Source organism: Camelus dromedarius, unplaced genomic scaffold (assembly GCF_036321535.1).
Source record: "Camelus dromedarius isolate mCamDro1 unplaced genomic scaffold, mCamDro1.pat HAP1_SCAFFOLD_140, whole genome shotgun sequence".
In the NCBI taxonomy this organism is placed as follows: Eukaryota; Metazoa; Chordata; class Mammalia; order Artiodactyla; family Camelidae; genus Camelus; species Camelus dromedarius.
Window position 1 is genome coordinate 211,368 of NW_026989773.1, and position 15,567 is coordinate 226,934.

Below are 15,567 nucleotides of genomic sequence, written 5' to 3' on the forward strand. Positions count from 1 at the left end.
ATACAGTGTTTGGCATAGCTGGTGCTCAGTGTTTGTTGGATAGATAAACGAATGAATCAGTAAAGAGATGAGAGGTCTACAATCCCCCCCCCAGTAACTCAGCTGCCATTTTGGAAAGTTCATTCTGCGGAATTAAGGAAATGTCAGTGCAGGTGGTGAGCAGACAGAACAGAGGTGAGGGCGTGGGGGAGAAAGGCGGTCCTGGAGAGCGCAGGAGAGGCGTGGGTGGGAGAGCACTGGAGAGAGAGGGAATGGAGGGGGCGGGTGCAAGGAGATGTTGAAGAACAACTGATATTAAATGCAGTAAATTAAATAGAGAACATAATAAATGAAGGGAAGATCAAGTTAACACAGCAAGGATGGAAAAGGCAGTACCAGAGACGAAGAGCTCTCACTTCATCACTCACTGCATTTCACTTACGGCACCCGCCCTCTGGGAAGGCAGTGCCAAGTTCTTGAGAGACTGGTGTTTGTGCTGTGGGTGCTCTAAGTACAAAACGGTATCTTATGGCTTCCAGATTTTAAGACTGATAGATTATTTCTCTTATGTCCCGTGTCTGAGTTCTCAAACAGCAGGATCTTTTGCTTCTGGGGGTGAGCTATTGTGGTTAATAACTCAGGGTTACTCTAATAATCTAAAAGGACAGTGGGAAAATCACTAAAACAAATAAAAGAGAAATTTCACTCAGAAAAAAACATATGCCCTATAGAACCTTGTGGGGGCCTTGGGGGTAATGTTACCGCCAACTCATCTAACAGTTGTATGTGAGTGTGTTGAAACTCCATGCTCAAGTCACTTAAACACGTATGACAAACAGGGTCCAGGCTGTGGTGCTCCAGACATGCACGGGAAGATGAAAAGCCTGACTACTGCCTCCGACAGGATCAGTCCAGCCGGGGAGCGCAATGGACACGGACACGATCACGCACCATCAAGGCAAGAATCAACTGCAATTCATGTTTAGAGAGGAGAGCAGAAAATCTCTAAAAAGTGGAGGGTTTCCTGCCAAGGCTTGGCAAGATTCCTTCCAGGCAGAAAAGCAGAGAAAGATACTTCTGGCGAAGGAGACTAGGGATGGTGGCTGGGTGTGAGGCCTAAAGAAGCAAGGGTGGAGGGCTCCAGGGTCATCTGTCAGAAGCTGTTCCCCTTCAGCAGCTAAGAGGCATAACTAAAAAGGCAGGTGGGGTGTCATTAATGATCATGGGGAAAACTGGGAGGAGGAAACTGAGGTCAGGAGATCACCATCAAAGGCACTTTATTTGAGAGGAACAAAAATAATTCAAAAAGCACTTGGAAATTCTATCTCCCATGAATGAAAAGAACACAAAATAAGTTTCACTCCAGCGTTGAATACAGAATAACAGACTGCCTACTCTCAGAAATGGATTGAATTTTCTAATTCGTTAGGGATTATTTAGAGAATAGGAAAACGAATAAATCTGAACAATCTCTGTACAATAGCTGTTACTCCATCCTGTTATGTAGGGTAGAGTTAGGCTGAATTATTTAATTAGTATTTTAATGAGACTATAAAGTTCTAAAAGTCCTATCCATTTCTCCCAAAAGCGTACAACTTTTCCTTTCAATGACCTTTATTTGACTTAACTAGAACAATAAATATTTTCCAAGGCATTTTTCGTGTGTGTTAAAATAGCAAATCATATGCTGCCCTCAGAATGTTGTTGTTATTATTAATGCTGATAATAGCCCCAATAAGAAATATTTACAATTATGACTGATTTTGGAATAACAGGTCATTGGCTTAAAGTCCTTCTGAAAATAAGCAGAAAAAACGAACATAATTTCTACACCAGCTGCACCCTTAATCGAACCTGGTCACTAAGCACAATAAAAGCAAAGATGAAACTCAAATCAGACACCAGACCACAAAGCATAGCTGACTGAAGATGCCACAAAATGACCTTTCATTCACCGAGGGAATCAGATGCTTTTCCATGTATATTATATGTTTTAAAACAATTATTATATATATAGAATGTAATTTAGGAAAAAGAAAACTCCCTCTTTCTGTAGACTTATAAACAGGAAGCACAAAGGGGTGTCTTGCAGACATGAACCCGCATGCATAAATGCAAAGCCTATTGACCAAACTCCTTTCCTGTCTCCTAAGCTTAAAAAAAAAAAAAAAAGTAATTCAAGGCAGTGGTGAGCTGAAAGGGCTCAGATACAAAACGTGCACATCAGCCTTCTAGTAGATAAAAGGGCGCCATACATAATAGAAAAGATGATGTTTCCTATGGAAATCTATTTTGAGATGCAACAATTTAAAGGCAACCGAGAGCTCAAAACCAAGTTCAAACAAAGAGAAACAAAGGCCAAGCAAATTTACAGAAATGGACAAAGACATTGGAGAAGGAGGGGATCTGTGTTCTACCAATATCCAGATCAGCAAATTCATCCTGAATTCAAGCCAGTGATGTGCCATGAGGTCACTCAAGGAACCAGGCAGAAACCATCGGCCAGAAGAAATAGGAAAAATGTCAAAGGCAGGTGTGAGGTGTGGAATGGGTGACCCTGTGACCCTTGCTGCCATGAGGCAGGATGCTCTTGTGGGCTTTCTGCACAGGCTGGCGGGCTCACATGACTCTGTTTAGAAGGATATCAGCCAACAGCTGTGCCACACGGGCTGCAGCCCGAGCTGAGTCACATCTAGTAACGGTTCTGAGTTCATCCTTAGACGACATGACCAGTAGGATCTGAGAATCAATGGTGGAGACGTACCTGAATGAATATTCCATTTCATTCCTTGGCAGTAAATCTTCAGCTTTGTACAACATAAATATTGACAGAGATACACACAGGCACCCTAGTTGAAAGCCTGACTGCATAATTGCATCTAATTGAAAAAAGCGGGTTCCGTTTCGGTATGCTAGGTCTTTGTTTGGCTCAGTAACCGATGCTTCTGAGACCCAAAGCATATTCTAGTATAACCGACAGTACAGAAATCTCCACTGATGACTTACTCATATCAAGGTATTCATAAAATAGCACCAGTTTGCCCATGGGATACAGATGGTTGTCCCATTCCCATCGTGGGGTGGTCTGTTTTGTTCCCGAAACTGTGGCACCATTAGATTCATGACCCAGCTGCCAAACAGATCAAATTATAAGGCAGGATATTATCAGACCAAGGTCATAAAAGTATTACTGACATTTCAAGCTGAACACATCATCTTCCCAAGAAATTAATTTCTTGTTTTCAGGATAAATTTCTTTTTATTGCTGCATCCCTACCCTCAAGTATTGTGAAAACTAGTCCTGACTACGTACCTTGGGTTTACCAAAATTGTAACGACTACTACTACTTTATCTCCTACCTCCTTTTCAGGTAGGCATTTTAGCTTTTAGAAGATACCTACCCTCATTTGATTTTTCCCCCCATTTCTCTGCTATTATTCACCATGGCCTTTCCAGTCTGTAAATTGTCAGAGAAAATAAGTAAAAGAAAGAATTACAGGGTCTGTGAGCTGGTGATAAGTGCTGCAGAGGAAAATAAAGAGGGCGAGGAATGTGTGGTATGGAGGAGTGTGGATGTGGAAGTGACCTTTGAATAAGACAAAGACGGAGGCAAAGGGGTGGGCAGAGGGAACAGTGATCACAGGCCTGGAGGTCCCTCACGCTGGACAGACAGCATGGAGACTGGTGTGGGCCAGAGAGAATAGGAAATAAGTGGTGGTTTTGGGGGTGGAGCCTTAGAGGCTGCCTTGAGGATGTGGGCATTTTTCCCTCTGAAGGAATTGCGGAGCCATGGAGGGTCACCAAGCAGAAAAGTGATACTCTAATGTTGGATCAAACAGGTCCAAGACCCTAATTAAAGCTGAACAAATCATGGGCAAAAGAAGTGACATGCTGCCTCAAATTCAGTGCAGAGCTTGAAAGAAACACAGCCTCGACTCGCAGCCCACTGCTCTGCCCCCTCCTGGATGCTGTCCCACAGAGCTGTCCCTAAGGTTATGTTTTTTCCTCACTCAGAGGCTTGTGGGACAACTGAATGCTTCCCCCTTTTTCAAATGGCAATTTGTCCTGAAAGGAATTCGGAGTTGGCAGTGAAACAAGGCATGGATCTGTAGCCTACAGAGCTGTTGTCCCTGAAAGCAACAGCTGGCGCGTGGTTTACTCGTGGAGCTCAGCAGAAGAGACAGAGCAACAACAGACAACTTAGCGTCTGGCTGAGGTTCGGCTGACTACACTGCACGTTTGGATGGATTTCAAATTTGGACAGTGAGGCGGCTTCACACGAAATGCAGGTGTATACATCATACATGCCCACACGTCTGTATGCACACACACGTGGACACACACAGAGTATATGATGTGACTTGTAAAGAGCTTCCCCTGCTAGGTTTCCCACTGCCTCTGATCTCAGCGTTAACATTTCCCTGGCCATGCTCCCAGGTTTGCTACGAGATTTCTTTGCAATGGAACATGCCCTTCGCTTCACAAACTTTCCCCACTTCTTTCAATGACATTAGGGGAAAAGCAGGGAGCTCTGGGAAGGGGTGGGGATATGGACTCGAGATACTCCTGAATCTGAATCCACACTTCATGGCTTATTTGTTATTTAACTTTATTTACATTCAAAATGCAATTGTTGCAGATCTCAGAAGTTGATTTACACTCACTGCTGTGGCAGAATGTTGCGGTCAGTAGACCCACCACTGGATCCTCTTATTCAACACTTCCTTCCAATAATTCAGATATTACTGTATCACAAATGCCCATTTCTATATTTTGATATCTGCTTTTCAGTATAATTATCTTCCTTCTTTATTCTCTAAATCTTATGATTTTTAAACATTTTTCTGAGAAGTGTTCCACAGGCACTATACATATGATAAGTTGATAAAGAGATCCTGGAGATCAAAACCACATTTAAATCCTGAGATAAACTCAACTGTGCCGTATACATGGCTAGATTTAGTCTGCTTCCTTTGTTACTTTGTTTAGTAATTTTTGTTTCAAACAACAAGATCCTACTGTATAGCACAGGGAACTACATTCAATAACTTTTAATAGCCTATAGTGGAAAAGTATATGACAAGGAATATATATATATATATATGTATGTATATGTGAATCACTATGCTGTATACCAAGAATTAACACAATATTGTACACCAACTATACTTTCAACAAAAAATGTTGAAATAAAATTGGGAGGTGAAACTTCGACTGCCCAGGCTGCTGTCAAGATGAAACGATTCAAAGCAGGCCAGGTATTAGCAAACCCCCTAACACATCAAAACCCCATATGGGATCTTCTTTTTGAGCAGCACAGGCTAACCAGCTGTGGTCACCTCTAAATAAGGTTGAAGTCACTTAGACCCTTGGCTTGGGAACGCCGTGGCCACCGGGGTGGGGGTCACTGCAGCACCTACGAGAATGACGGGGACAGCCTGCTCCTGACGCCGCTCCCCAGGCCGCAGCCCGGAGCACTGCAGTCAGGTCTGAGGTCCGGCCGGGAGCGCACAGCTCCACAGCCACTCGGAGCCCTGCGGTGCGGGTGGAGTTGGGACCGCGCTCATCCATCACCCTTCCAGGCACCCAGACTCGGGAGTCCCCTGGGGGAATTTTTCTCTGCCTCATAATTCCTGTCTCAGCCTCTTGTGGAATGCGGTCCATGCCCAACGGAAGCAGGGCTTTAACCCTCCGGGACCCAAATCCATCACGGTTTGGATCCAGGATGTAACTTCCATGTTAACTCACCTGGTGCTCCCTTCTTGTGCTGAACTGCCCTCCCCCGTCGATGACATTAGGTCGTATTAGAAGTTCCGACTTGCTTGTCCTTAGCTAAGACTCTGAGCCTCTTGCTCAGTCTTCCTGACTGGAACCACTCTTCTGTGGCAGAAAAGCTTGGGCTGTCGGCAACCCATCATTGTCCTCGGTCTTTTGGGTTTTCAGTTGGTTTATGGTTCTCATGCAGGGATACCAATTTGCACATGAGAAACACCTGTAGACATTTTAAAAAATACAGACACTGGATCCTCCCCACTCTCCAGCCAAGGCTGGAAGCTTTCTCCCTCTAGCAGGGGTTACACAATAATTTGCTTGGGAATTGACCACACATATTGGCATAATCATGGTAAATTGCCCTTTACTCAGTGCTTCCCACGTGGCATTTTCTACTTCATGTTGTCTTTGTACGTTCATTATCACATTTAATCCCTGAATTATAGATAATCACCTTTTCTTTTGAGGACACTCCTACTTGCTAATCTTGAATACAAGTATCTTTGATTCTCTTAATCTATTTCATTCCTGAGTTTCCTGTTCCTGGATTTAAAGAGTGAATTATGGACACATGTATTTAAGATTCTCTTAATATATCTATCTGACTCATCCTCTAACCAAATCATATCTGGAGAAGAGAGATTTTCTCTTTTAAATATTTGCATTGTCTTACTATATAGTAGTGCGTACACACGGTGGAAAATGTAGAAAGCATATAAAGTAAGAAAATTACAGCCATACATTATCTAAACACCAAAGGACAGTGCTATGTCATGTTGGGCATTTAACCATTTTTCTTAGTATTTTATCATAAAATTTCCCTAGGGCAAGTTACTTAACCCTGGAATTGTACTAGACTTTTGTCAAGTACAGAATAACATTCCCAGAAATGACCCCAACATCAAAATAGTACGTGAGGCTGGGAAGGCCATAGGGCACTCAGCTTATTCTCTGAGTCCTACAAAGAATGCTGTTAATTCACTGATGTTACTCATTCGATGCCTGTGAGTCACTCACTCACTCAGCTGGCTCGGACTGAGACCTAATTTATACCAAGTGCCGATCCAAGTGCTGGGGAGACCCCAGAGAGAGCCTGGATCACGGCATCACTGTCCTTCTTCATTTGCTCCCAGAATCCTACTCAACAAACCCACATGGGATTGGGGGGTGGAGGCAGGTGAGATATGGTAAAATTCATTTCATTATGTTCCTTTAGACATATTTAAATAGCATGAAAATAGTCACTAACTTTGATAAGTTTTCTTTTCCCTTCCTATGTATTTTTGAGGATGGGTATAGTTTTGGGGCAGCAAGAGTAATTGATAGATCTTTAGTATGTTAGGATTTTATATGAAAAATTAAGAAGGAAACTGGCACCTTATACAAAGAGAAGAGGCAGTGAGGAAAACACAAGCCACCCTCGAACTTGGCTACCATTCAGAATTTCTGATATACAAAAAAGGGAAACATAATTCAAAATATTTTCCCTAAATAGTTTAGCCCAGAGTAGAAATACATGTAGGCAAAGTTCAGCTCACTGGAACCTACAACAATGTGCTTACTTAAGCGAAGGTATAAACAGACCACAGATACTATAATGCATCCTTTACTTTAAACTAGTTAATGTGAGCAAGTTTCATTTCACATGAATTGCTCAGTACCAATTTAGGAAATATATCCTTCTTGATTGGTAAAAATAGCTCACTGATAACCAGATTCAACAAAATTTAGTGTTAAATAATTAACCTATTTCCTTCAGGAAATGCTTTTGAGTAATCTGAGTTAAGTATTTCCTCTATCTGATCTATTTCTTTTCACAGAGAAAAGTAGTATTATTTGCACATGAGCTACTTTTACTCCTCTGGAGAAATCTGACTGTGAGCTCAGGGTAAGAGTTGTCTACTGCACAGTAGGGAAAAAAAAGATTCATTTCACAGCAAAGATCAGAATCTTTTTTTTGAGGGGCATGGTGAGCTGGGGGACAAGGGAAATGCCTTTGTTTGGAGACAGACCACAGTAATCCATCCTGAAGCTGAAAGATGAAGACCTTGTGAAGAAATGTGGAAGGACACACTGACACACAAATGTGTTCACTCTGCAAAAACAGAAAGAAGGAAAGAAAAAATAATTTAACTGCCCTATAAAGAGAATGGACAGAAAATTGGTAATAAGGGAGAGTGAAGGAAAGTTAGGGAAGGGAGGAGAAACAGTGAAAGGGAACTTGGATGCGGTGGGCAGAATAGCAGTTTTCTAGAGCTTACAATGAAGGATGGTAAGAAAAAAAGTAAAGTTTAAAAAAAGTTACAAAGTTTAAAATAGTTTAAAAATTAAAAAATGAAGTTAAAAAATAATTTTTTTATAGTGACATGGAAGATTGTAAAATGATGGAGGATTTTATTTCAAAATTCAAGTTGTTTGAGTTTCTCCTCCATGCTCCAAACAACAGTAAGACCTGCTTGTGTAATTGGTTTTGGGGGACACCACAGAGAGGGGTGAGCAATGCAGTTCGGTTGGCCAGGAGCAGAATGCTCTTGTGGAAGGCAAGACAGAAGAGAGATCAACAGTTTAATGAGGACAGAAACTCAAAGCCAGAAATTATCTTAAAAAGCTTAGTGTGGTGGGCAGAAAAAGTCCCCCCCCAATATGTCTATGTCCTTATCCCCAGAACATAGGAAGAGGTAATATTCCCTGGCAAAGGGGGCCTATGGTTGCAGTTGTGGTTAACGTTGCTAACCAGCCTACTCTAAGAGAGATGAGCTGGATTATAGAGGTGGGCCCATTGTAATCACCAGGGTAGTTAAATGAGGAAGAGGGAGACAGAAGAGGGGAGAGAGGAGAGGAGATTTGACCACAGGATCAGAGTCAGAGGCAAACAACCATGCTGACCTTGAGAGAAGGAAAAGAGGTCACAAGCCAAGAGACGTAGGTGGCCTCTGGAAGCCAGAAAAGTCAAAGATACAGTTTCCCCTGAGGCCTTCAGTAACAGCCGTGCCAATATTTTGACTTCAGCAGGCTCCTGCGTTCAAGAACCCTACAAGGTTAAATTTGTGTTGTTTAGTGGAGACTATTTCTTTTTTCTTCCTACTACCATGTCATTTGGGGATACTTGTTACAACAGAAAGCGAATACACTAAGCTCCTTGAAATGTTCAGAAATTGCAGATAACACTGGACTGTCCACTTTGATATGGGATTGGGCTTATGTGAAAATCCAAAGGACAGTGTGACCTTTGCTAACATCTGCTTTTCTCATTTTTAGGAAGAGAACAGTAAGTCAAAACCTCTGTAGTTATTATTTTAGACAAGTGTCTCTTAAAACATTATGTAAACCTTTGCCTTAGGACCCCAAGAGAGTCTCTGTTCTTAGAAGAACATGGATTCCGTGAGATAGGGTCTTACATCTGAGTCCCACAGTGGTCTCTTATTGGCAATGAGAACTTGGGCAAATCATTTACCTTCTTTAAGCCACAGGATCTTCATTTGAAAAGGAAGATAAGAATAAGGATTGTTTGGGTGATTAAATTCTACTCACAAACACACACACACACACATATATGTACAACATTTAATACAGTGACTAACACATACTAGGCACTCAACAAATTCCTGTTATGGATTTTTAAATGCATGTATAAAAGGAGGAGAAAGTTGCGGGAAGTTGTGGGAAAATTAGTTCACGTCCCCAAAAAGGGCCATCTCTCAACGGGCTCTGATCAGTCAGTCCCCAGTGATGGGCTAATAAGCAGAAACTATAGCACTTGAGGATTTAATTTAAACATAAAAAGGGAGGAATTTAAACATAATTATTAAACAGGAGGTATGTTTACACTGTTGGCTGGATCATCTTATCTGGAGAGCTTTAATAAGCAGAGAGTCTCCCCTGTTTTAGAGATGGGCATGCAGGAAAATTACTTGGATGGGTGGGCCGTTCTCACCCCAAGATCACATGACTTAGTACTCACGGAAGTAACACCTCTTGTATGTTATTCCAGATGGACTGTCCTCCCATGATTATTGTCAGCTGCATCATCAGTTCAAGGAGACAGCCACCTGAGTCACACTGGAATATTAGACAGAAAATCTCATTTAAATTTTAGATAGCTCTAACATGAAATAAAGTCATTATTTTATGCCTAAAAAAATCTAAGGAACAGAGAGTAAAGACACTCTTCATTGGGCAACTAAGAGAAAACATGAAACAGGTTAGACTGTCAGAACACAAAGCTGTATTCACACGTCTTCATTTCTGTATTTTCACAGCCAATACACCAGATCTCCAGGATAAGTCACAAATCTGCCCTTAAAGAATGTGATGTAGAAACACGAGGAGTAGTAGTTGACAAACTGGAAGAAGAACACCTTCATGGCTAGGTTGTTCTCATAGTCAGTCTGGTCCTTGGGATCTCTGCAGCTAGAATAAAGAAAAGTTAAGTCTGTAAAACTGTGAACAGCCTTGAGACCCTAATCAAAGCCACGGACACATGAGTTAACATGCTAAATATGTATATATATTTATATATATATATATACACAATTCACACTTTTTTCCATATAAGCTGTTTTGAATTCCTTAACATAGCTACTATATTAATTCCAACTGTACACACTGTTGTAAGAGTTTCTCCCACTATGAATGCAATATCACACAAGGCAAAAAAAAAAAAAAAAAAGTCACCCGTTCCTTAAAATTTATAAGCACAACAGTATCCAATGGGCAAGAACTGTCCTCTGTCAGGTGTAAGTTGAAAGAAAGCTACTTCTAAACATCCTGCTAAATGAAATTCTCTTGTCTCCCTGAACAGCAGGAAGGTAGGACTATTGAAGAAAACAAACAAAACACGGGGCAACTTGCTAGAAGCATTTGGGGAACATAAAACATCCTCCTAGTTCAAAATTTGAATTGGTCTTAGTGTTTTCAGAAGATGACCACTGAGCAGACAACTGGGAGAATGACCCAGCCACATGCAGTGTGTGGGAAGCAGTTAACTTGGGCCGCTAAGCTGCTGGCTGGGATACAAGCCAGAGAGAAGAAACATTTGTTATAGAAGCCACAGCTGATGAGAATGGAGCTACACTAACAGGAACAGCATGGGGGGAGGACACAAAACAGTGTGATTACCTGTCCTCTCCGTAACGCACAAGCAAATTTGCCACTGGAACCACGAACCTCTTCCACTTATTTGCAATAGAGAGACTATTTACTTTCAACAATAGGGTACATGATCTAATGTAATTGAAATTATTATTAAGCACTGACATATTTACACAGAGCTTGGACATTCTAAAGCTTTCTTTATCCCTTTTACTAATGCAAAGCTGCAGCTAATTCACTTCTCATATAGGCTAGAGAAAATACGTTTACACTTGAAGTTTTCTAAAGACTGTAATGTACTGGAATTGAAGTGCCTAAAAGATAAAGTCTCTGTTTTGACCTGGTTCTAAAACTGGTGTAGAAATGACCTCAGCTGCAGAAGGAGCTTAACAGACTCAGTCATCTTGATTGCCACTTTCTCATATATGGCGTTCAGGGTCACGATGATGATAAAACTGATGAGGGAAGCAGTGATGGGCGTGGCCCACCTGCACAGTCAGGTACTTCTGGATTGGGTCTCTTCCATTCAGGTTCTAGGGAAGTTCTGCTGAAAATACAATGAACACTGAAAGTCCGTAGACAATGATCCCAATAACTGAAGCAATGGTCAACAAGACCTGACAACCCAAAAACCTAGCAACATAAGGCTCACTAATGATCGTATTTTTACACAGAAAACTTGCCCCCAATCCACGCTTAAACAGAAAACATGCACGTGCTGTAAACCTCACATAAACGTGAAAAGTGATGTAAATCGCATGTAAATGCCACAAGAGACGTGAATATCAGGCATGTTAAATTTTAGGGGAGGAGGAATGAAGGATGTCAAAAAGAATGAGTTCATCCACTAATATAACATGCTGACAGCAGGAGCAGCTGTGTGCAGGGCATAGGGAATATATGGGAACTCCACTTTCTGTGAATTTTTCTGTAAACCTAAAACTGCACTAAAGAAGGAAGCCTGTTAAGTATATCATTAAATGGCTGAAAATGGAGTAACTGGTGGCATGTTCTTTTGGAGACAATTCTGTGATAGCAGAACCGATGAAAGTATCCCTTCTATATCTATAGAATTACTTAGGTTATGAACTAGTTGTAACCCATGAAGGGGATATGCTTCCTTTCAAGGGAGAACCTATCACTGATTCAGGGGTCAGCAGTTGCTAGCTGTCATCTTCATTCTTAATAGGACAAGTGAAGCTGTGGACATGCCCTGAGGGAAATAGTGGAAGTGACAGCAGGTCTCTGCTGATGAAAGCTTCACATGCTTTTCATACTCCTTGAGATCTTAAAATGGCAGGTATTCCTACTCCCTGCATTTGCACAAGATTCATGTCCCTGATCCATTGTAGTTCTGACTGTGTGGACCCAAGGACAACGGGAGTGTCTGAAGCATAATTTGCACGTGGCTGGTAGGGCTTCAGTTCCTCACTAGGCAGGTATTTTTCTGCCCACTGAAGAATGCACATTAAAGGTCCCATTTTTAAACTGTTTTCCTTCCATCTACCTTCTTGGTCATAGTCCAGAAGCATGTACTCAGGGTCCCTGGCTGCTCCTGATGGCTGCCCCAGAGAGAAAGCTACAAAGAATGTGAATTTCAAGACTAAGTGAACCACATCATGTTATTTACAGTAACAGCGGGAGGCTGGCTTGCACCTGCAAGGGAGAGCAGATGGAGTGTTTACAAGCCCCTCCTGGAGCCACACTCCTGCATCTAGATCCCAGCTCCGATGCTAGCTGTGGGGCCTTGTGCAAATTTCTTATCTTCTAGGGGCTTCAATCTCCTCACCCATATAATGGGGGGATAATAATAGCAATTTATAGGACTATTGTGATGAGTCAATGATTTACTAATTGTGAAAACAATTAGAACATTAACCACAGGCATGTGAAAAACTCTACCTAAGTATTAGCTATGAATATGGTGACCAAAGTCTTAAAAAGGTGTTTTTCTTAGTTTTTAAGCCATCAGTTTGTAGAGAAAGCATTTTATTTTCTCCTCTACTCTCTTTCATCATCCTTTTCTTCACAGAAAGTCTTCATGATTGTGAAAGGAATAACTTTTTGGTGTGTGTGTGATTAAATGTGAAAATTAGTTAAGGCTGAGAAAAATGTATTATAGAAGGTATATAAAGCCTTTCCCACTTGTACAGCACATATAGGCCATTTAAATGCTATGCATTTTTAAAAAGTCTGCATAATAATTTTTTAATAATTTATTAAGTAATCTTAATAGTTAAGACTCTTTAAATGCTTACTATTGCTTCAGCACACGTCTGTTTTTCTAAATCCTCACAATCACCCTGTTGGGAAGGTAATATTATATCTCTTTTACAGATGAGGAAATAGAGCCACGTGGAAATGATGCAATTTCCCCAACTGAAGCAACTATTAAGTGAAAGAATTGAAATACTCAAAGAGCCCAAAGACACACTAACTGTATAGCACTGTCTCCAACATGGTCTGTGAAATTAATTGTAATTCATTTCAGAACTTTTACAAACTTGACACATTTCCATTTTTCTTCCAAGCACTTAATGGGTTCAATATTTCTTATGAAACAGGAAAGCTTTCCATTCTCCTTCCTCAAGTTTCTTCGTATTTATCATATTTTCTGATCATAACTTTAACATTTGCTCATTAAAGAAAATTTGAAAGTACTCAGTAGTGGACAGAACTGTTGTCCTGGATCTGTCCCCAGTCTTAGAAGGGGACCCAGATTTTGCTTTAGGATAAATAACCTCCCTTTTGTTTTTTGTCCTGTGATTTAAGCTCGATTAACCCACTCTTTCTGAAGCACCAGAGGTAGATCTCAGTTGGTTTAAGACAAATAATACCCGTCATTGTATTGGCCTCGCACATGATTGGAGAATTGACAAATAACCCAGTAAGAGCCACTATTATGTGAGGAGATACGTGCTTGTGCCCATGTGAATGATAAGCTTCCTCTATCAAGAGAGGAAGCTGCCAAAAGAGACCTCTCTTGGTTTGGATGGATGATCTGGGATGCTGAGTGCCTAGAAGCAGAATGCTGAGACATCATTGGACACCGAATGAAGACAGGACAAGACCAGCCCTTGACATCATCTGGGCTACAGTATCTCTCCTTGACTGAAGCCAGACCTCAGATCTGAGGTTTTCATTTACAGGAACCAATAAATCCCATGCATCCCCATTTTTTGGGTGTTGTTTAAACACATTGGAAATTGATTTTGTCACCTACAATGAAAGGACTCCAACTCTGAAAATGAATAAAAAATAAATTAAGAAAAATGCTTCTACCTATAGACATAATTCCTTCAGAAGGGTTCATTGTTTGTATATTACAAATCATTTTATATATTAATTTTATTCTCAAGCCTATCATAAGCATAACATTTTGACATGTCATAAAAAATTTTCATGGACACACTTTTTCATGGCTGGGTATTGTTCTACTTTGTGAAGGGTTGGAAGAATATTTTGGCTGAGATTTTATATATATATATATACACATATAAAAGTATGTCTGTGACTTGCATCCATAATGACTTTTCCCTGCCATTTTGAAATACTTCCTGATTAAAAGTTTTTCAAAGCTGAATTAGTGGATTAAAGCATAGGAATATTTTTGACTCTTGATATCAACTGCCAGACTGCTTTCTAAGAAGGCTTGAGGAGTACACTAGAAATTAACACAGCATTGTAAATCAACCATACTTCACAAAAAATATCCAGTAACCTAGGCATGGGATTGGTGATCACTGGCATTTCTTCCTCATAAACAGAGCTGTGTCACTTGAGAGGTGGAAAACTACTTCATTTTGATGTGCACTGAATTACCATTGGAGTGTGACATCTATTTTTTCTTTGTGAATGTGTGTTCCTTTTCTCTGCCTTCTATGCTCCTGAGATTTTTTGATGTTACCTTTGAAGTGATCTGAACTCTATATGTATTGAAGGAATTAGCCCCTTGTTGGATTTGTAAACAAATAACATCCTCTGGTGTTTTGTTTAAAATTAGGATGCTTCTAATGCATGGAAATCTTTGTATACTTTCCTCAGAAACTTACTGCTCATCTAGAGTTTGTGTAAACATCCATATTTATTTCTAGTTTTTTTCTAATTGTGTTACTTTTTAAATGTTTCTGGAATTTATCACAATATATGGTTCACTGTATGATTTCAATCTTTTCTTTTCCCCCCAATTAGCTAACGAGTGTTCCATTCACTGAATAACCTTTATTTATCTCCCTGATTTGTAATGCCTTCCATCTCTTAAATTAAATTATTATTGATATCAGAGCCCATATCTGGACTTCCTGTCCTATTTTCTAATCTGGCTATTCTTGAACTACTAAAAGTCTCATTATCTTATTAATTATTATATTACTAATATGATTTTATTCACAATAAACCCCAAATCAATTTTATAACTTCTGATATTTTGGAGATATGATATTTTAATCTAGAATCATGTGATTAAAGCTTCTTTTATATCTTTCAGTAGTTTTTACTTTTATTTTATGATAGTTCCTACTATCCTTTTCTTAGGTTATTCTTAGATATTTTACCTTGGTTGTTACTCTTGGAAAATTTTAGAAATCTTAATGCCTCCATCTGGTCTCTTAATCAGACCCTGGAGAATCCTAAACCACTGATCTGATTTGAACAAATGAGGTGAAAAGATTTGGGGGAAGCACTGTGAGCAGAAGAGACTGTGGAACCTCAAGAGTGGCGCCCTG

General features: G+C 40.4%; 1 long non-coding RNA gene across 1 annotated transcript in view; it reads left to right on the forward strand.

Annotated features, from left to right (window-relative positions):
* Window positions 1-15,567, forward strand: part of LOC135320611 (uncharacterized) — a 352,044-nt gene that overhangs the window by 82,830 nt on the left and 253,647 nt on the right. The window lies entirely within an intron of this gene.